This window comes from Giraffa tippelskirchi, chromosome 5 (assembly GCF_054371585.1).
Source record: "Giraffa tippelskirchi isolate mGirTip1 chromosome 5, T2T-mGirTip1v1.2.pri, whole genome shotgun sequence".
Taxonomy (NCBI): domain Eukaryota; kingdom Metazoa; phylum Chordata; class Mammalia; order Artiodactyla; family Giraffidae; genus Giraffa; species Giraffa tippelskirchi.
Window position 1 is genome coordinate 66,609,541 of NC_137279.1, and position 20,906 is coordinate 66,630,446.

The 20,906-nt window shown below is 37.6% G+C and overlaps 1 long non-coding RNA gene across 1 annotated transcript in view; it reads left to right on the forward strand.

Moving 5' to 3' along the window:
* The window catches only part of LOC145504872 (uncharacterized), a 607,798-nt gene that overhangs the window by 391,835 nt on the left and 195,057 nt on the right, over positions 1-20,906 (forward strand). Inside the window, exon 5 of the long non-coding RNA XR_014052561.1 lies at positions 1,288-1,570. This is a non-coding gene — a long non-coding RNA (uncharacterized LOC145504872). The remainder of the gene's footprint in view (positions 1-1,287; positions 1,571-20,906) is intronic.

The window sequence follows — 20,906 nt, forward strand, 5'->3', positions numbered from 1 at the left end:
TTCAGAATTCATGAAATGCATTTTTACTTATTTCTTTTCTTGCTTTCAACTGCAGTACATGTTTTATTTTTATATCAAGCATTTATAAAAGCATTTCTCCACTCTAAGTAGGAATGAATTATTATTATTAATTTTTTAATCAGAAAATGAACTGAAATTACAGCCGGGTTTACTTGACTAAATTACACTGATTATTTTAACTGACCTTATTGATTAAATGGAAAAAAATAAATAATAATCACATCTGGTTATGAGAAAACATTTCCTTTAGGCAAATCAATCAAAGTCAAAGAAATCTACTCATAAAAAGGACTCTAGTTTAAGAGATTTCTTGAGGTTTGATCAGCTTTAAAATACCTGAAAAAGTTTTTACATATGAACGTATGCCAAAATCATATTTGTCCCATGTACATGAGAGTTTTGTCCTGCAATTGCTTATAACTTACTCTAAATATTTGTGTTTGAGTTGCATGTACCTTCCCCTGAAATATGTAGAGATGTTTTCACTGTAAGTGTATCCTGAATACATTTGTCAATGAATTTTTTCAAATATATTTGATATTTTATATTAATTTTTACATTAATTTTGCAGTATATTCCTAGTGAGAAATTAAAAACATCTTTTGACCTTTAAGACTGCTGAATACAGCAAAATGAGTGCCATTGTATTTTAAATAAGGTTCAAGAGAATGGAACAAAGTTATATTTGTCACAGTTGAAAATGCTCCAAGGTAATCTCTTTTGATTTATGGACCAAAAGCTCCCTGGAGATTTTGTAAATCAAAGTAATGCTCAAAATATTCAAGTTTGCCATTGGATTTCTGACTCAAAGATTTGTAATGTCACAATTTAACCACTTTCATTTTAACCCACCATCACAGAAGATATTCTGATTTTGTATATCCTTTCTTATGTAACTGGATGATTTTTATAATCTATGAAGCCAGGGTAAATTTCGGCATGAAAGGAAGAAAGGATATTTAAAAATTGTTACTACTCTGACAACAGAATTTTGAACATGAAATGTCACATTTTAAATTATATTCAGATATGCCTACAATTTTGTAACAAATGTCCAATATACCATTAAGTAAATTTTTTTTAAAGGTGCAGGAAAATCATCCCCTGATGATCAGAAGGGCACTAACTGCTCATGTCACTAGGCCCAGATTTATTATTTCAAAGTAGAGATTAGGTGGCATTTTTGTTGTTCGCTTTTTATGTTTTATATTTCAACTTGTTCAGAGCTCACTTAGACCATTTATAAATATATTAATCTTTCTTCAGGTACCAGAGCATGATGACTATGAAAACACATTGATTCCAAACAAATATGTGTACCTGGGAAATATGAATGGATCTGGATGTGCAGGAATAAGCTCTAATCAGAACAGCATCCACTTGGGTGACTCCTTGAGAACCATTATCTCCCAAGGCAAGTAAAATCCATTAGAAGATTGGACAATGTGCAGATAACATCCCATGTATGGCATCTGGACCCCAGATTGGAAATGGAATAACTCTGCTGACGGCGACAAAATTTAACCTCATGATTTTCCCAAACCTATAGGTAAGATTTTCTGCTGTATGGTACCATATGGACTTCTTGGTTATTTTTAAACATTCCTAACTTTCGTCAAAAAGTCAAACCTTAATCTTGATTTTCTTCCCATGTAGCACTATTTCTTTCAATTAAGTAGCCTGTTGAACAAAGACTGTCCATTCCTCTCCTTCCTAAGGAGGAAGGGGATACAGAGGGGAGTTATGCCTTAGCAGATGGTCCTAAATGTGGGCTAGTATTCTGGCCTCCTTCCCAGATTGTGTCTGCTACACTAGGCTTGAAATCTCCACATCAGTTACTGCCTGGAATTATAGCTTTGAAAGGCCATGTTCAACTGTAAAGAGCATTACAGTCTAAGAGTAGCATTTGATACATATATTACTCTATATAAAAGAGATAACTAATAAGGGCCCAGTGTATAGCACAGGGATGTCTACTCAGTGCTCCATAGTGACCTATATGGGAAAAGAATCTTAGAAAGAGTGACTATATGTGTATGTATAACAGATTCACTTTGCTGTACACCTAAAACTAACACAATATTGCCAATCTACTATACTTCAATAGAAATTTTTTTTTTTAAATAAAGCTTCTCTGAACCAATGAAATTTTTTCAGATCAGTCCCAGTGACTAGCAAAGCACTTGGTACATGAATGAGGAGAAGCATGTTTTAAAGGGAGAAGGGTAACTTATAAAGGTAGGCTTTGTGTCACTCTTGATTGTTCCCTTTCCTGCTCATCTGAACTTATTCTTCAGCCACTTCTAGTTTTCCAGGTTGTTCCCACACTCACCACCTTTAGAAACTAGGCCTCTAATTCCTTCTAGATACCATTTTCTTCCTTATTCTGCTATGAATTTCCCCCCTAACCCTCAAAAATACTCTCAATTCTTGGCTTTCCCATTTTATCCAAATTGGATATTTTCAATCTAGTAACTACCCTCTGCTACATTATTTAGATTTCCCTAAAATTTTTGAGAACATCCATAAAAAGGATGGAGATCTACCTTCCTTTCTGTCTGCCTATCTATCCACTTATCTCTAATATTAATAAACTGTGGTTTCCAGTCTCATCTGAACACAGGCCCACTCAGCAGCCTTCATGATTTTGTGGCCACGTTGCTCTCCTATTGTCCATGGAGAACTTTATTTTTCCAACTTTAATCTTTTTTCTCATGGTCCCTATTCAAACTGTTCTCTTTAGCAGTATGTGTTCTTGTACCCCATAAAGACCATCTCCAATCACCCTAATGTCCTTCAGCCTACAAATATATCTATCAATATAAGTGTGCCATCTGTAACTCCTCTATTAAACTTTTGTGAAAAAGAACACTTTTGTTGTAAAAGAAAAATCTCTTTGCTTGCATTTTAATTCATATGCCCATCTATATTCTCAGATTTTTATTCCATGAATTATTTAATCTCTCCATTTTAAAGCTTTCTCTACTTGTTGACTTTTCAAGTAGCTACCATCCACACTCAGCCCTCCTTAGCGTTGACCAGCTCAAATGATCAACCTATTGCTCCCTTTATCGCCACGATCAAGTACTTGAAAACAGTATCTCTCTCATCATCTGCACTTTTCAGTGTCCATTTCAATGACTATAATTTCTGCTTTTATTACTACATTAAAATGGCTCTTGCAGTGTCAGTAGTGACTTGCTCATAGCCACTTCTTGATCTTTATGTTACTTGACCTCCTCACAGCATTTGACCTTACGATTATACCCTTATTAAAATGAATTTCACTTTACAAGATATTTGTAATCGTTTGGTTAATACTTGTACTATATAGCCAGTGAGGAACCTGGTAAAAATGCTCAATTCTTTCCCCCCTAATACCACAAAAGTTCACAGTGATCATAAGTACTGCTGGTTGTACTTTGAAATAATAGTTTTCCTATGCAGCGCCTGTTCATCACCAATATTACTTTTGTAGGTAAAAATATTACCAACTTTTTTATTAGCCTACTAAAATGTTCTTGTAAGTAATCTTCTATTTAAAAATTTAGAAAGGATCTGACTTCTCTTTGAATCATTCTCCAAATTCCCACTGATTTTTTTTTTTTTTCAAAATGCCAATGTAGTCATGTTTATCTAATTTACACCAATAATGTTGCTTAAGCCATGGTTCCAAAGTATTAGTTCAGTGACCTTCTTTGTGGTGTATACTGTTGATTCCCCACAAGGAATATGGCCTATTTTTATTATATCAGAACCCTAATTTTATTCATTTATTTTATCAGATATTATGTGTTTAGGTATTTCATGGAAGTCCATGCCTGTTCTCAGAAACAAGAGATGAATATTGGTTAGCTGTCATGGTAAATCCACTGCCCTTGACAGTGGCTGGTTTCGAGGGGCTATATAAGGACGTTTTGGATAATGAAACATGAGGAAGTAAATTAGAGATACGAAAGGAACATTTCATGTAATGATAGGCACAATAAAGGACAGAAATGGTATGGACCTAGCAGAAGCAGAAGATATTAAAGAGAGGTGGCAAGAATACACAGAAGACCTATGCAAAAAAGATTTTCATGACCCAGATAACCATGATGGTATGATCACTCACCTAGAGCCAGACATCCTGGAATGCGAAGTCAAGTGGGTCTTAGGAAGCATCACGACGAACAAAGCTAATGGAGGTGATGGAATTCCAGTTGAGCTATTTCAAATCCTGAAAGATGATGCTGTGAAAGTGCTGCACTCAGTATGTCAGCAAATCTGGAAAAGTCAGCAGTGGCCACAGGACTAGTAAAGGTCAGTTTCATTCCAATCCCAAAGAAAGGCAATGCCAAAGAATGTTCAAACTACCGGAAAATTGTACTCATCTCATACTCTAGCAAAGTAATGATCAAAGGTTTCCAAGCCAGTCTTCAACAGTACGTGGACCAAGAACTTCCAGATGTTCAAGCTGGATTTAGAAAAGGCAGAGGATCCAGAGATCAAATTGCCAACATCCATTGGATCTTTGATAAATCAAGTGAGTTCCAGAAAAACATCTATTTCTGCTTTACTGACTATGCCAAAGCTTTGACTGTGTGGATCATAAGAAACTGTGGAAAATTCTTAGAGACAGGAATACCAGACCACCTTACCTGCCTCCTGAGAAATCTGTATGCAGGTCAAGAAGAAATAGTTAGAACTGGACATGGAACAACAGACTGCTTCCAAATTGGCAAAGTATTACATCAAAGCTGTATATTGTCACCCTACTTATTTAACTTAAGTGCAGAATATATCATGCAAAATGCTGGGCTGGATGAAGCACAAGCTAGAATCAAGATTGCCGTGAGAAATATCATTAACCTCAGATACGCAAATGACACCACCCTTATGGCAGAAAGTGAAGAAGAACTGAAGAGCCTCCTGATGAAATTGTAAGAGGAGAATGAAAAAATTGGCTTAAAACTCAATATTCAAAAAACTAAGATCATGGCATCCAGTCCCATCACTTCATGGCAAATAGATGGGGAAACAATGAAAACACTGACAGACTTTAATTTTGGGGCTCCAAAATCACTGCAGATGGTGACTGCAGCCGTGAAATTAAAAGACACTTGCTCCTTGAAAGAAAAGCTGTGTCCAATCTAGACAGCATATTAAAAAGCAGAGACATTACTTTGCCAACAAAGGTCCATCTAGTCAAAGCTATGGTTTTTCCAGTAGTCACGTATGGATGTGAGAGTTGGACTATAAAGAAAGCTGAGTGCTGAAGAATCGATGCTTTTGAACTGTGGTGTTGAAGACTCTTGAGAGTACTTTGGACTGCAAGGAGATCCAATCAGTCCATCCTAAAGGAAATCAACCCTGGATATTCATTGGAAGGACTGATGTTGAAGCTGAAACTCCAATACTTTGGTCACCTGATGGGAAGAACTGACTCATTTGAAAAGACCCTGATGCTGGGAAAGATTGAAGGCGAGAGGTGCAGAGGATGACAGAGGATGAGATGGTTGGGTGGCATCACCAACTCTATGGACATGAGTTTGAGCAAGCTCCGGGAGTTGGTGATGGGCAGGGAAGCCTGGTGTGCTGTATTCCATGTGGTCGGAAAGAGTCAGAAACAACTGAGTGACTGAACTGATCTGTTGGCAGGGGCATCTCTGTGAAAATTTTCTTTGCCCACATAAAGAGAGATAGAAAAGAAGAGGATTTCTTTCACTGGGTATTGTTGTATAAGGATATAAACCCCAAGGCTACTGAACCCATCTCAGAACCAAGAGGTGGAGTAGCTGACACACTTCAGCGTGTAATGCAGAAAAACTGAATCTGAATCTTTGTTGCCATCATCGGGCTACTAAATTACTCAACAATAGAGCTGTCCCATCTTGAGACTACTTACTATATAAGATGCTACATCTTTTTTTTTTTTAATTTATTTTTTTACTTTACAATATTGTATTGGTTTTGCCATACATTGACATGAATCCACCATGAGTATACATGTGTTCCCCTTACTGAAACCCCCTCCAACCTCCCTCCCCATCCCATCCCTCTGGGTCATCCTGGTGCACCAGCCCCGAGCACCCTGTATCATGCATCAAACCTGGACTGGTTATGCATTTCACATATGATAATTTACATGCTTCAAGGCCATTCTCCCATATCATCCCGCCCTCGCCCTCTCCCATAGACTCCAAAAGACTGCTCTATACATCTAAGTCTCTTTTGCTCTCACATACAGGGTTATCTTTACCAACTTTCTAAATTCCATATATATGCGTTAGTATGCTGTATTGGTGTTTTTCTTTCTGGCTTGCTTCACTCTGTATAATAGGCTCCAGTTTCATCCACCTCATTAGAACTGATTCGAATGCATTCTTTTTAATGGCTGAGTAATATTCCATTGTGTATATGTACCACAGCTTCCTTATCCATTTGTCTGCTGATGGACATCTAGGTTGCTTCCATGTCCTGGCTATTATAAACAATGCTGCTATGAACATTGGGGTACACGTGTCTCTTTCAATTCTGGTTTCCTCAGTGTGTATGCCCAGCAGTGGAATTGCTGGGTCATATGGCAGTTCTATTTCCAGTTTTTTGAGGAAACTCCACACTGTTCTCCATAGTGGCTGTACTAGTTTGCATTCCCACCAACAGTGTAAGAGGGTTCCCTTTTCTCCACACCCTCTCCAGCATTTATTGCTTGTAGTCTTTTAGATAGCAGCCATTCTGACTGGCATGAAATGGTACCTCATTGTGGTTTTGATTTGTATTTCTCTGATACTGAGTGATGTTGAGCATCTTTTCATGTGTTTGTTAGTCATCTATATGTCTTCTTTGGAGAAATGTCTGTTTAGTTCTTTGGGCAACTTTTTGACTGAGTCATTTATTTTTATGGAACTGAGCTGCAGGTGTTGCTTGTATATTTTTGAGATTAATTCTTTGTCCGTTGCTTCGTTTGCTATTATTTTCTCCCATTCTGAAGGCTGTCTTTTCACCTTTCTTATAGTTTCCTTTGTTGTGCAAAAGCTTTTAAGTTTAATTAGGTCCCATTTGTTTTTTTTTTTGCTTTTATTTCCAGTATTCTGGGAGGGGGGTCATAGAGGATCCTGCTGTGGTTTATGTCGGAGAGTGTTTTGCCTATGTTTTCCTCTAGGAGTTTCATAGTTTCTGGTCTTACGTTTAGATCTTCAATCCATTTTGAGTTTACTTTTGTGTATGGTGTTAGAAATTGTTCTAGTTTCATTCTTTTTCAAGCGGTTGACCAGTTTTCCCAGCACCACTTGTTAAAGAGATTGTGTTTTCTCCATTGTATATTCTTGCCTCCTATGTCAAAGATAAGGTGTCCATAGATGTGTGGATTTATCTCTGAGCTTTCTATTTTGCTCCATTGATCTATATTTCTGTCTTTGTGCCAGTACCATACTGTCTTGATGACTGTGGCTTTGTAGTAGAGCCTGAAGTCAGGCAGGTTGATTCCTCCAGTTCCATTCTTCTTTCTCAAGATTGCTTTGGTTATTTGAGGTTTTTTGTATTTCCATACAAATTGTGAAATTATTTGTTCTAGTTCTGTGAAAAATACCGTTGGTAGCTTGATAGGGATTGCATTGATTCTATAGATTGCTTTGGGTAGTATATTCATTTTCACTATATTGATTCTTCTGATCCATGAATATGGTGTATTTCTCCATCTATTTGTGTCCTCTTTGATTTCTTTCACCAGTGTTTTATAGTTTTCTATATATAGGTCTTTTGCTTCTTTAGGTAGATATATTCCTAAGTATTTTATTCTTTTCATTGTGATGGTGAATGGAATTGTTTCCTTAATTTCTCTTTCTGTTTTCTCATTGTTAATGTATAGGAATGCAAGGGATTTCTGTGTGTTGATTTTATATTCTGCAACTTCACTATATTCTTTGATTAGCTGTAGTAATTTTCTGGTGGAGTCTTTAGGGTTTTCTATGTAGAGGATCATGTCATCTGCAAACAGTGAGAGTTTTACTTCTTCTTTTCCAATCTGGATTCCTTTTATTTCTTTTTCTGCTCTGATTGCTGTGGGCAAAACTTCCAAAACTATGTTGAATAGTAGTGGTGAGAGTGGGCACCCTTGTCTTGTTCCTGATTTTAGCAGAAATGCTTTCAGTTTTTCACCATTTAGGATAATGTTTGCTATGGATTTGTCATATATAGCTTTTATTATGTTGAGGTATGTTCTTTCTATTCCTGCTTTCTGGAGGGTTTTTATCATAAACAGATGTTGAATTTTTTCAAAGGCTTTCTCTTCATCTATTGAAATAATCATATGGTTTTTATTTTTCAATTTGTTAATGTGGTGTATTACATTGATTGCTTTGCAGATATTGAAGAATCCTTGCATCCCTGGGATAAAGCCCACTTGGTCATGTTGTATGATCTTTTAAATATGTTGTTGGATTTTGTTTGCTAGAATTTTGTTAAGGATTTTTGCATCTATGTTCATCAGTGATATTGGCCTGTAGTTGTCTTTTTTGTGGCATCTTTGTCTGCTTTGGAGTTTAGGGTGATGGTGGCCTCATAGAATGCGTTTGGAAGTTTTCCTTCCTCTGAAATTTTCTGGAAGAGTTTGAGTAGGATAGGTGTTAGGTCTTCTCTAAATTTTTGGTAGAATTCAGCTGTGAAGCCATCTGGTCCTGGGCTTTTGTTTGCTGGAAGATTTCTGATTACAGTTTCAATTTCCATGCTTATGATGTGTCTGTTAAGATTTTCTATTTCTTCCTGGTTCAGTTTTGGAAAGTTATACTTTTCTAAGAATTTGTCCATTTCTTCCAAGTTGTCCATTTTATTTGCATGTCGTTGCTGATAGTAGTCTCTTATGATCCTTTGTATTTCTGTGTTGTCTGTTGTGATCTCTCTGTTTTCGTTTCTAATTTTGTTGATTTGATTCTTCTCCCTTTGTTTCTTGATGAGTCTGGCTAATGGCTTGTCAATTTTATTTATCTTCTCAAAGTACCAGCTTTTGGCTTTGTTGATTTTTGCTATGGTTTCTTTTGTTTCTTTTGCATTTATTTCTGCCCTAATTTTTAAGATTTCTTTCCTTCTACTAACTCTGAGGTTCTTCATTTCTTCCTTTTCTAGTTGATTTAGGTGTAGAGTTAGGTTATTTATTTGACTTTTTTCTTGTTTCTTGAGGTGAGCCTGTATTGCTATGAACCTTCCCCTTAGCACTGATTTTACAGTGTCCCATAGGTTTTGGGTTGTTGTGTTTTCATTTTCATTCATTTCTATGCATATTTTTGTTTCTTTTTTGATTTATTCTGTGATTTGTTGGTTAATCAGCAGCGTGTTGTTCAGCCTCCTTATGTTGGAATTGTGAATAGTTTTTCTCCTGTAAGTGACATCTAATCTTACTGCATTGTGGTCAGAAAAGATGCTTGGAATGATTTCAATTTTTTTGACTTAACTACGACTAGATTTATGGCCCAGGATATGATCTATTCTTGAGAAGGTTCTGTGTGCACTTGAGAAAAAGGTGAAATTCATTGTTTTGGGGTGAAATGGCCTATAGATATCAATTAGGTCTAACTGGTCTATTGTATCATTTAAAGTTTGTGTTTCCTTGTTAATTGTCTGTTTAGTTGATCTATCCACAGGTGTGAGTGGGGTATTAAAGTCTCTGATATTATTATGTTATTGTTAATTTCCCCTTTCATACTTCTTAGCATTTGCCTTACATATTGCGGTGCTCCTAAGTTGGGTTCATATATATTTATAATTGTTATATCTTCTTGGATTGATCCTTTGATCATTATGTAGTGTCCATCTTTGTTTCTTTTCACCACCTTTGTTTTAAAGTCCATTTTATCTGATACGAGTATTGCTACTCCTGCTTTCTTTTGGTCTCTATTTGCATGAAATATCTTTTTCCAGCCCTTCACTTTCAGTCTGTATGTGTCCCTTGTTTTGAGGTGGGTCTCTTGCAGACAACATATATAGGGGTCTTGTTTTTGTATCCAATCAGCCAGTCTTTGTCTTTTGGTTGGGGCATTCAACCCATTTACATTTAAGGTAATTGTTGATAAGTGTGATCCCGTTGCCATTTACTTTATTGTTTTGGGTTCAAGATTGTACACCCTGTCTATGTTTCCTGTCTAGAGAAGATCCTTTAGCATTTGTTGGAGAGCTATTTTGGTGGTGCTGAATTCTCTCAGCTTTTGCTTGTCTGTAAAGCTTTTGATTTCTTCTTCATATTTGAAAGAGATCCTTGCAGTATACAGTAGTCTGGACTGTAGATTATTTTCTTTCATCACTTTAAGTATGTCCTGCCATTCCCTTCTGGCCTGAAGAGTTTCTATTGAAAGATCAGCTGTTATCCTTATGGGAATCCCCTTGTGTGTTATTTGTTGTTTTTCCCTTTCTGCTTTTAATATTTGTTCTTTGTTAATTTGATTACTACGTGTCTTGGAGTTTTTGCCTTGGGTTTATCCTGTTTGGGACTCTCTGGGTTTCTTGGACTTGGGTGATTATTTCCTTCCCCATTTTAGGGAAGTTTTCAACTATTATCTCCTCAAGTATTTTCTCATGGTCTTTCTTTTTGTCTTCTTCTTCTGGGACTCCTATGATGTGAATGTTGGTGCATTTAACATTGTCCCAGAGGTCTCTGAGGTTGTCCTCATTTCTTTTAATTCTTTTTTCTTTTTTCCTCTCTGTTTCATTTATTTCTACCATTCTAACTTCTACCTCACTTATCGTATCTTCTGCCTCCATTATTCTACTGTTGGTTCCCTCTAGAGTGTTTTTGATCTAATTTATTGCATTATTAATTATATTTTGACTCTTTTTTATTTCTTCTAAGTCCTTGTTAAACCTTTCTTGCATCTTCTCGATCCTTGTCTCCAGGTTATTTATCTGTAAGTCCAATTTGTTTTCAAGATTTTCGATCATTTTCATTATCATTATTTGGAATTCTTTATTGGGTAGATTCCCTCTCTTCCTCTTTTGTTCAGTTTGGAGGCACTTATCCCGTTCCTTTACCTGCTGGGTATTTCCCTGCCTTTTAATCTTGTTTGTATTGCTGTGTTTGGTGTGGCCCTTCTGTTTTCTGGCAGTTTGTGTTTCCTCTTTATTGTGGAGGTTCCTCGCTGTGGGTAGGGTTGGACAAGTGGCTTATCAAGGTTTCCTGGTTGGGGAAGCTTGTGTCGGTGTTCTGGTGTCTTGAGCTGGATTTCTTCTCTCTGGAGTGCAATGAAGTGTCCAGCAATGAGTTTTGAGATGTCAGTGGGTTTGATGTGCCTTGGGGAAGCCTGTATATTGAAGCTCTGGGCTATGTTCCTGTGTTGCTGGAGAATTTGCGTGGTATGTCTTATTCTGGAACTTGTTGGCCCTTGAGTGGTGCTTGGTTTCAGTGTAGGTATGGAGGCTTTTGATGAGCTCCTATCGATTATTGCTTCCTGGATTCAGGAGTTCTCTGGTGTTCTCAGGATTTGGACTTAAGTCTCCTGTCTCTGGTTTTCAGTCTTATTCTTACTGTATCTTCAAGACTTCTCCATCTATATGGCACTGATGATAAAACATGTAGGTTAATGATGAAAAGTTTCTCCACAGTGAGGGACACCCGGAGAGGTACAGAGAGTTACATGGAGAAGAGGAGAGGGAGGAGGGAGATAGAGGTGATCAGGAGGAGAAGAGGGGAATCAAAAGGAGAGAGAGCAAGCTAGCCAGTAATCACTTCCCTATGTTCTCTCCACAGTCTGGATCCCTCAGAGATGTTCACAGAGTTACACAGAGAAGAGGGAGGAAGGGGACAGAGTTGGCCAGGAGGAAAAAAGGGGGAATCAAAAGGGAAGAGACTGATCCAGCCAGTAATCTGTTCCCTAAGTGTTCTCTACAGCCCGGAAGACACAAAGAGATTCACAGAGTTGAGTAGAGAAGAAAAGGGGAGTGGGGAGATGGAGGTGACTTGGTGGAGAAAAAGGAGAGTTAAAAGGGGGAGAGAGCAATGAAGCCAGTGATCTCGCTCCCAAGTAAAAATGGGTACTGAAGACTGGGTTCTTAAAGATACAAATTTGATAACAAATACAAAAAAGCAAAGATTAAAAGTCTAGAATATAGGTTAGATTCTCAAAAATACAATATTAAAAAAAAAAAGAGAAAAAATAAAAGAAAAAATAACAGAGTCACAAAAATTATAAAATATGTATATATGAAGTTTGCTTTTAAAATAGGGTCTCTTTTTTTGCAAGGTAATAGTTGGGTATAAAAATGAAAATTGAAGGAGTAATAGGAGACTTAAAAATAATAAAAATAATAATAAAAAAGTTTTAAAAATTAAAAAAATGGTAATAGTAAAAATATATCTAGGAATTTCTCTGGAGCTGTTGCGGATAGTGTTGGGTCAGTTCATTTTCAGATAGTTCCTTGGTCTGGCTTGTACTTCTCAAGGTCTATAGGTCTCTTCCTATGCAGTCGGTTTTAATCTATTGCACCTGTCCACTTCCAAAGCAGTTCCCTCTGTTTATTTTAGCTTTTTCTGTTTGCTGGTCTCTTCAGTGTCTAATTTCCACCTTGACACAAGGTGGGTGGTGGTGGTCACTTTTTTTAGTCTCACTTGTTCAGTTGTGCTGTGGGGAGGGAGGAACACTGCAAACAATCATCACTGGCATGTGCTCACAGTGATTCAGCCACACTAGGTTTGCCCCTGCTCACAGCGTGTGTGCTTTCCCAGTCTACACTGCTCAGGCTCTAGGTTGCTCTGCTGGGAACTGGCTAAGGTGGGCCCCTTGGGTTGCCTGTACTTCCCAGGTCTAAGCCACTCAGGTTCATGTTCTTGGATACTCCACAAAGGCGCAGACTTAGTTGAGCCTGGGTTTTGTGCCCTTCCCAGGTCCTAGCAGCTCAGGTGATCATGTTTTTGGCTAGCGTGGTCGGGGGCTGCAACTTTTCCCCTCCCCCGTCCCAGCCACTCGTTTTTCTGGGTGTACAATGGGCGCAGCCTCCCAAGTGTGCCATTTGTCTCCCCTGGGGAGCTGATCTCTGGCTGCAACCCTCCAGGCAGGTGTTGATTGTCCAGAATCCCAAGAAGTCTTGGTTAGCAACGAGGTTTGCTTGCAGTTTGGTATAGGATGTCTCTCTGGGGCCGTGATTGTGCCCTTCTGGCTATGGCTGTCCTTGCCTGCTCCTCTCCAGTTGGGATGGGCTGGTCCGCAGCTGGCTAGCTCTGTTCAGTCCTTTGTTCTGTGAGCAGGCCTGGCAGTGTCTTAGGTTAAGGCTTTTCACAGAGTAGCTATCCCACAGTCTGGTTTGCTGTCTCAAGCTAGTTCCCTCAGGTTGTCCTCGGGACATTCAGGCCCAGTCCTTACCCAAAGCAATGCAGCCCACCTCTCCCTGTGGAGCCCCCGCTTGCTAGTGGGGGATGAGCGTGTCTGGGCTGCTGCTCCACTGGGAGTTGTTGTTAGGCACATAATCTGTGGGTTTTATTTATTTATTTATTTTTCCTTCCGGTTATTTTGCCCTCTGAGATTCCAAGGCTTACCACAGACCCACCAGAGAGAGTGTTTCCTGGTGTTTGGAAACTTCTCTCTTTTTTAAGACTCCCTTCCCGGGATGGATCTCCATCCCTACCTCTTTTGTCTCTCTTTTTATCTTTTATATTTTGTCCTACCTCCTTTCACAGACCATGAGCTGCCTTACTGGGTGCCTGACGTCCTCTGTCAGCATTCAGAAGTTGTTTTGTGGAACTTACTCGGCGTTTAAATATTCTTTCAATGAATTTGTGGGGGAGAAAGTGGTCTCCCCATTCTATTCCTCCGCCATCTTAGGACCGCCTCTCTCAAGATGCTACATCTGTTTAAGGTTCTTCTTATCTGAAGCCTGATATAATTTATATCATAGTTACCTGGAAACTTGTTCAAACTGTTTACCCCAATGTGATTCTGATTCAGTAAGTTTGGAGATTAGACTCAGCAATCTATATATATGTAACAGTTTTGATGAGCAGCCAGGTTTGGGAACCACTACTGGAAAAACTTCTTTCTAAATTGTTTTGTATGGTTAATACCTTGTGAGGTATGACCCTTGCCAACCTTACTGTTTTTTTTCTCATATCATTGTTCACTACTCTGTAAAATGTATTATGTCTTCAAGTTACTTGACATTCATCCTTTCTCTCATCCTCTAGCTTTTCCTGGAATGTAATTTTCCTCTTCTCTCACTTGGCAAAATTTTACTCATTTTTAATGTCTCAATTTGAGCTTTTCCTTTGTGATTTCATTCCTATTTCGTCAATGTGCCATTGATAACTCCATTTTTGTGTCATTATTTTACTCAGTAACAATGTTTTCAGTATTTAATGGATGGCATTGTAGCCTAATTATGTTTACACGCTGTGTTTGCTATTATGTTCAGAGTTTCCTTGCGGCTGGAGGTGATGTATTTAATTTGGTTTTCTTTCAGTCCTAGTAAATTAACTGCATAGAGAGGTTCTCATTATAAGTTTGTGAGATGAAATTAAATTGATGAGAAAACCAGAGCTTCTTCTACATGTCAAGGAATGGTGATAAAATGATACCTTAGCAAAATCTTGTCTACTAGGACATAGCTGGAAAACAGATTCTCCTTTGACTAACCTACGCTCATGAGAAATTGAAAATGAAAAATATTTTAGATGAAACAATGTAAAAAGTTTGCTATTATACATAAATATATTCTAGTAAAAGCATACTTTTTACTAGAATTGCTAGAAGAGGTGGCAAAAATACACAGAAGAACTGTACAATAAAGGTCTTCATGACCCAGATAACCATAGTGGTATGGTCACTCACCTAGAGCCAGACATCCTGGAATGTGAAGTTAAGTGGGCCTTAGGAAGGATTACTACAAACAAAGCGAGTGTAGATGATGGAATTCCAGCTGAGCTATTTCAGTTCCTAAAAGATGAGGCTGTTAAAATGCTACACTCAATATGCCAGCAAATTTGGAAAACTCAGCAGTGGCCACAGGACTTGAAAAGGTCAGTTTTCATTCCAACCCCAAAGGAAGAAAATGCCAAAAAATGTTCAAACCTGTACAGTTTCATTCATTTCACATGACAGTGAGATTGTGCTTAAAATCCTTCAAGCTAGGCTTTGGCAGTATGTGAACCAAGAACTTCCAGATGTTCAAGCTGGATTTAGAAAAGCCAGAGGAATTAGAGATCAAATTGTCAACATCCGTTGGATCATTGAGAAAGCAAGAGAATTCCAAACAAAAATCTGCTGCTTCATTGCCTATGCTGAAGCTTTGACTGTGTGTATCACAACAAACTGTGGAAAATTCTTAGAGATGGTAATACCAGACCACCTTACCTGACTCCTAAGAAATCTGTATGCAGGTCAAGAAGAAACAGTTAGAACCAGACATACAACAATGGACTGGTTCCAGATTGGGAAAAGAGTAGGTTAAGACTGTATGTTGTCACCCTGTTTATTTAACTTATATGCAGAGTGTGTGTTTATGCTTAGTTGCTCAGTCATGTCTGACTCTTTGAAACCCCATGAATGGTAGACTGCCAGGCTCCTTACATCATGCAAAATGCCAGGCTGGATGACTCACAAGCTGGATTCAAATTTTCCAGGAGAAATATCAGCAACCTCAGATATACAGATGATACCAATTTAATGCCTGAAAATGAAGAGGAACTCAAGAGATGAAAGTGAAAGAGGAGAGTGAAAAAGCTGGCTTAAAACTCAACACTCAAAAAGCGAAGATCATGACATCTAGTCCCATCGCTTCATGGCAAATAAATGGGGAAAACATGGAAACAGTGACAGACTTTATTTTCTTGGGCTCCAAAATCACTGCGGATAGTGACTACATTTATGACATTAAATGACACTTGCTCCTTGGCAGGGTGGGGGAAGCTATGACAAGCAGAGACAGCATATTAGGAAGCAGAGACATCAGTTTGCCAACAAAAGCCTGTATAATCAAAGCTATGATTTTTTCCAATAGTCATGTATGGATGTGAGAGTTGTACCATAAAAAAGGCTGAACGCTGAAGAATTGATGCTTTTGAACTGTGGTGTTGGAGAAGAGTCTTAAGATTCCCTTGGACAGCAGGGAGATCAAATCAGTCAATCCTAAAGGAAATCATCTCTGAATATTCATTGGAAGGACTGATGGTGAACCTGAAGCTCCAATACTTTGGCCACTGGATGCAAAGAGTCAACTCATTGGAAAAGACAGTGCTGCTGAGAAAGATTGAAGGCAAGAAGAGAAGGGGACGATAGAGGATGAAGTGGTTGGATGGCATCAATGCCTCAACGGACATGAGTTTGAGCAAACTCCAGGAGATAGTGAAGGACAGGAAAGCCTGACGTACTGCAATCCATGGGGTCTCAAAGAGTCAGACACGACATAGCAACTGAACAACATCAAAAAAAGTGACTACTTTTAAGGAAGAATTTATCCATCTCTGGAATTTTTTGTACCCTCTGTTCTTCTGTGGTTTAAAGAAATATATAGTATTTTATTTTATCTAAGGTTTTCTCAAAATTAAGACAGAAGTGATTTGTGTGTGTGTGTGTGTGTAAACTTATTCATCCCAGCTAAAAGCAGAACTGTCAATGTAGTATTTTTTAAATTAGCTTAAACTGGAAAACTTTGATATTTCTATTAATTAGTTCAATAAACTTTAATGATCACTGACTCTCTACCAAGTATTTTTCTAGATTCATGGAATATATCAAAGTACATAATTGTTGATATCCTCCAATACCCATGAACCATACATTCTAGTGGACAAAAGTGTGATTATTTGAAATAGTCAGTTATTAATAATAGCATATTTACATTTTTCCCCCAAGGAAAAACTATTGTCTTAAAACTTTCATAATGGATCTGCAGTATTCTGTTACCTGATATTGTTTTTAATGCTGATTTAACCAGAGATTGTATTATTCTTGCATGAACTAGGTTAGTTCTGATCAAAATTCCTAAGTCATGAATTGTCTTATTCAAATAATATATTACTCAGAATTTCAGTATATAAAATAGAGCTGAAGGTTGAACTGCCCTGGTTATAGTGGATCTGAAACCTCACCTACTTAGCTTCCCTTTTCTGCCCTCCAGTACTTCCTACCTTGAGGTTATCTCTGAAAAAGCTCCAAGGTTTCTCTCTGTTCCCAAGACATCTAAAGAGCATAATTTGAAACCCATTAAATAGGTCATCCATGCAGGTAAGAGGTTTTTCTGTTTCCTTTTTTATGACCATTTTCTTCAAATTTCTGAGACAAATTAAAAACTTAAATGAAGTTAATGGTTGGTTTGAAATTAACTGCTGATATATATGTTTGAGTACACAGAGTTATTTAATAGTTCTTTAGGGTTTTCTTCAAGCTCTACTTCATTGAATGACAGAATCTCAAGGGTTGGAAATAGCCCTACATAATTTAGTATAACCTCCCACTCAATGGAAGTCTCCCTTCTACAACATCCCTGACAGATGGTCACTTAGCTTCTGCTTGATCATTTCCTGCCATCAGAGTTCATTACTTTCTGAAACTATTTCATCTTGACTAGGTCTTAATATTAGAAATTTCTTTCTTTACTGATCCCAAACGAGCATCAGGGTGATTGCCAGTAGTTATTAAAAACTATTGACCTGATTTCTTTCATCTCCTCTTCACCTGTTCTGATTTATGTGTCTTCTTAATATACTTACATTCTTCAATGTGCATTCTACTGTCATAACATTTATGTCTTTATTCTTAGTGGGAAATTGTGAAGAATGCATTGACTTCAACAAATGTACATGAGGGAGCAGTGTGCAGGTAGACTATTCAGAAAGCCATCCCATAAGAATGTTGCTTGGAAGCTCAGGAACCAGACAGTCTGATACCCAGGACCCGTGAAATGTTCCTATCTGAGGTCCTCTGAGTGGACTTCCTTTCAGACTAACCTTATGACTTTTCTTTTCGCCTCCCTCCCTCTCCTCCTCTCCTTCTCCCTTATATGTATATAAGGGTGAGGAGGCTATTATATACAGTAGTTAAATAGTAAGTTATTAGCTAAATAGTATTAGCATAAATTATTAGCTACAGATGTTAATCTTTTCTAGTCATATTTTAATAGAGGGGAATATAGGGAAGAACATGAAGAATATCTTGTCAAACTTTCATTTATAATTGTGCTTACTCTGTTGTATACAGTTTTAAAATAGCAAAGCTTTCTAAATCCTCAGAATAAAACTTTGCTTATGTTATAATTTAATGATTAGTGAAGACATATAGATAGCCAAAAGACACATGAAAAGATGCTCAACTTTGTAAATTATTAGAGAGATGCAAATCAAAACTACAGTGAGATATTACTTTACACTAGTCAGAGTGGCTATCATCAAAAAATCTACTAACAAGAAATATTGGAGAGCACGTGGAAAAAAAGGGAATCCTCCTGCAGTGTGAGAATGCAAATTAGTACAGCCACTATGGAGAACAGTATGGCGGTTCTTTAAAAGACTAAAAACAGAGATTCCGTATGATCCTGCAATCCAACTCCTGGGCATATACCCAAAGGAAAATATTCCAAAAGGATACATGTACCCCAATATTCACTGCAGCACTGTTTACAATAGCCAAGATATGGAAGCAACCTAAATGTCCAACAGATGAATAAATAAAGAAGAAGTGGTGTATTTATATAGTAGGATATTAGTCAAATATAGAAAATGAAATAATGCCATTTGCAGCAGCATGATTAGACTTAGAGATTATCATCCTAAGTGAAGTTAGCTGGAGAAAGACAACTACCATATGATATCACATATATGATATAAATCTTCAAAAGATGATACAAATTAACTTTTATATGCAAAACAGAAAGAGACCCACAGATGTGGAAAACTTATGGTTGCTGAAGGGGAAGGGATAGGGAGGGATAAGTTTGGAGTTTGGGATTAATATATATATATATACACTATTATATATAAAATTGGAGAAGAAAATGTCAACCCACTCCAGTATTCTTGCCTGGGAAATCCCATGGATAGACGAGCCTGGCAGGGTACAGTCCATGGTGTTGCATAAGAGTTGAACATGACTTAGTGACTTAACAGCAAAACAAATATAAAATAGTCAATGAGGACCTATTGTATAGCACAAAGAACTATACACAATGTTTTGTTATAACCTATAAGGCAAAAAGATCTGATCTAAAATATATATATACACACACAGATAACTGAATCATTGCTGTACAACTGAAACTAACACAACATTATAAATCATATGTGCATGCATGCTAAGTCATTTCTGTTTATCTGACTCTTTGCGACCCTGTGGACTGTAGCCCACCAGGCTCCTCTGTCCATGGGATTTTCCAGGCAAGAATACTGGAGTGGGTTGCCATGCCATTCTCCAGGGGATCTTCCCACCCCAGGGACTGAACCCACATCTTCTGAGGCTCCTGCTTTGCAGGTGGATTCTTTACCACTGAGCCACTGAGGAAGCCCATAAATCAACCATACTTCAATATAAATACATAAGTAGTTTTTAAGAAAAGATTAATGGAACATCTAAAGTTTAGATGGTTATCCATGCTAATGGTAGCTAAAGATAGAGAATGCCATACAAAATCCAGAGACATTTGATCCTTTTTTATTATGATTTCTCCATGTGGAATGTCCTCCTCATCTACTTCTAACTGTTCCAAGTCTTACTATGCCTGTGAATCTGTGCAAGCCCTAATATTTCCTTAATACTTTTCCTAAATATTATAATTTCCAATGAGCTCAGCTTCCCAAACTCCCATATTTGTATTTAAAAGCATCTGTTGAATAATTAATGGTTTGCTAAGCTTTGTAGTAGATACTACAAATAAAATGATGAAAATGAAATATTCAAACAGCTTAAGTTCAGAAGGGACTAAGAAGGCAATCAAAAATTACAAAATAGTGTGAAAATGCTATGACAGAAATAAAAACAGGGCTATTTTTGTGAAGTGACAAAGGACAGTCAATTTTCCTGGCATGTGTTTCTGGCAGATACGGAGTGATCTAGTGCCCTGGTGCCAGGGAAGAAGTCTTGTGTCCTGAAATGCTGGAGGAGTTCTCATTATATTGTAGCCATTTATTTATATGTCTATTGTAATGCATTATTGCTAGCAGTAAATTAGTGGCAGTAGGAATCAGAAACTGTCCCCCCACCCATATGAGTTCAGTTTGTAGATTTTTTTTTTATCTTTGGAGGCCTTCAAGCTATGTGTGCAAACATAATAAGCATTAGCTACCTTCAGAGTCCCATCCAAAAATAAGCACCTATACTTTTTCTTACGTATTTATTTATGACTGTGCTGGGTTTTCCTTGCTTTCGTGGGCTTTCTCTAGTTGTTGTGAGCCAGGGCTTCTACTCTTCAGTGCAGTGTGTGGGCTTCTCATTGCAGTGGCTTCTCTTGTTGCAGAACGTGGGCTCTGGGGGGATCCAGCCCCTGCAGTTGCAGCACACAGGCTTGGTGGTTGCTGCTCTAGAACTCGAGAATGCAGGCTCTGTAGTTGTGGTGCATGAGCTTAGTTGCTCTGAGGAATGTGGAATCGTCTCAAAACAGGGCTTGAACCTGTGTCTCCTGCATTGGCAGGCGGATTCTTTACTGCTGAGCCATCAGGGAAGTCGTATAATTTTTCGATTACGTATTAATATTTTTAGTATTTGATTTGTAATATTCTCCAAGATTTTTGTTAGTTATATTGAACAGTTGTATTTGGCCTAGCTTTTGTTAAAGTTGTTTTAATTCTAAATGTTTTCAGCTTAATTTTATGGCCAGTTTTTTCTTTTCTTATTGATGTTTATGCTTCTCAAATATTTATTATCAGTGATCACAATTTTAGATGTCTTTCACCCAAGCCATACATATTTAAGGACTTAGTCTGATCTATACATTACTCATTCTTC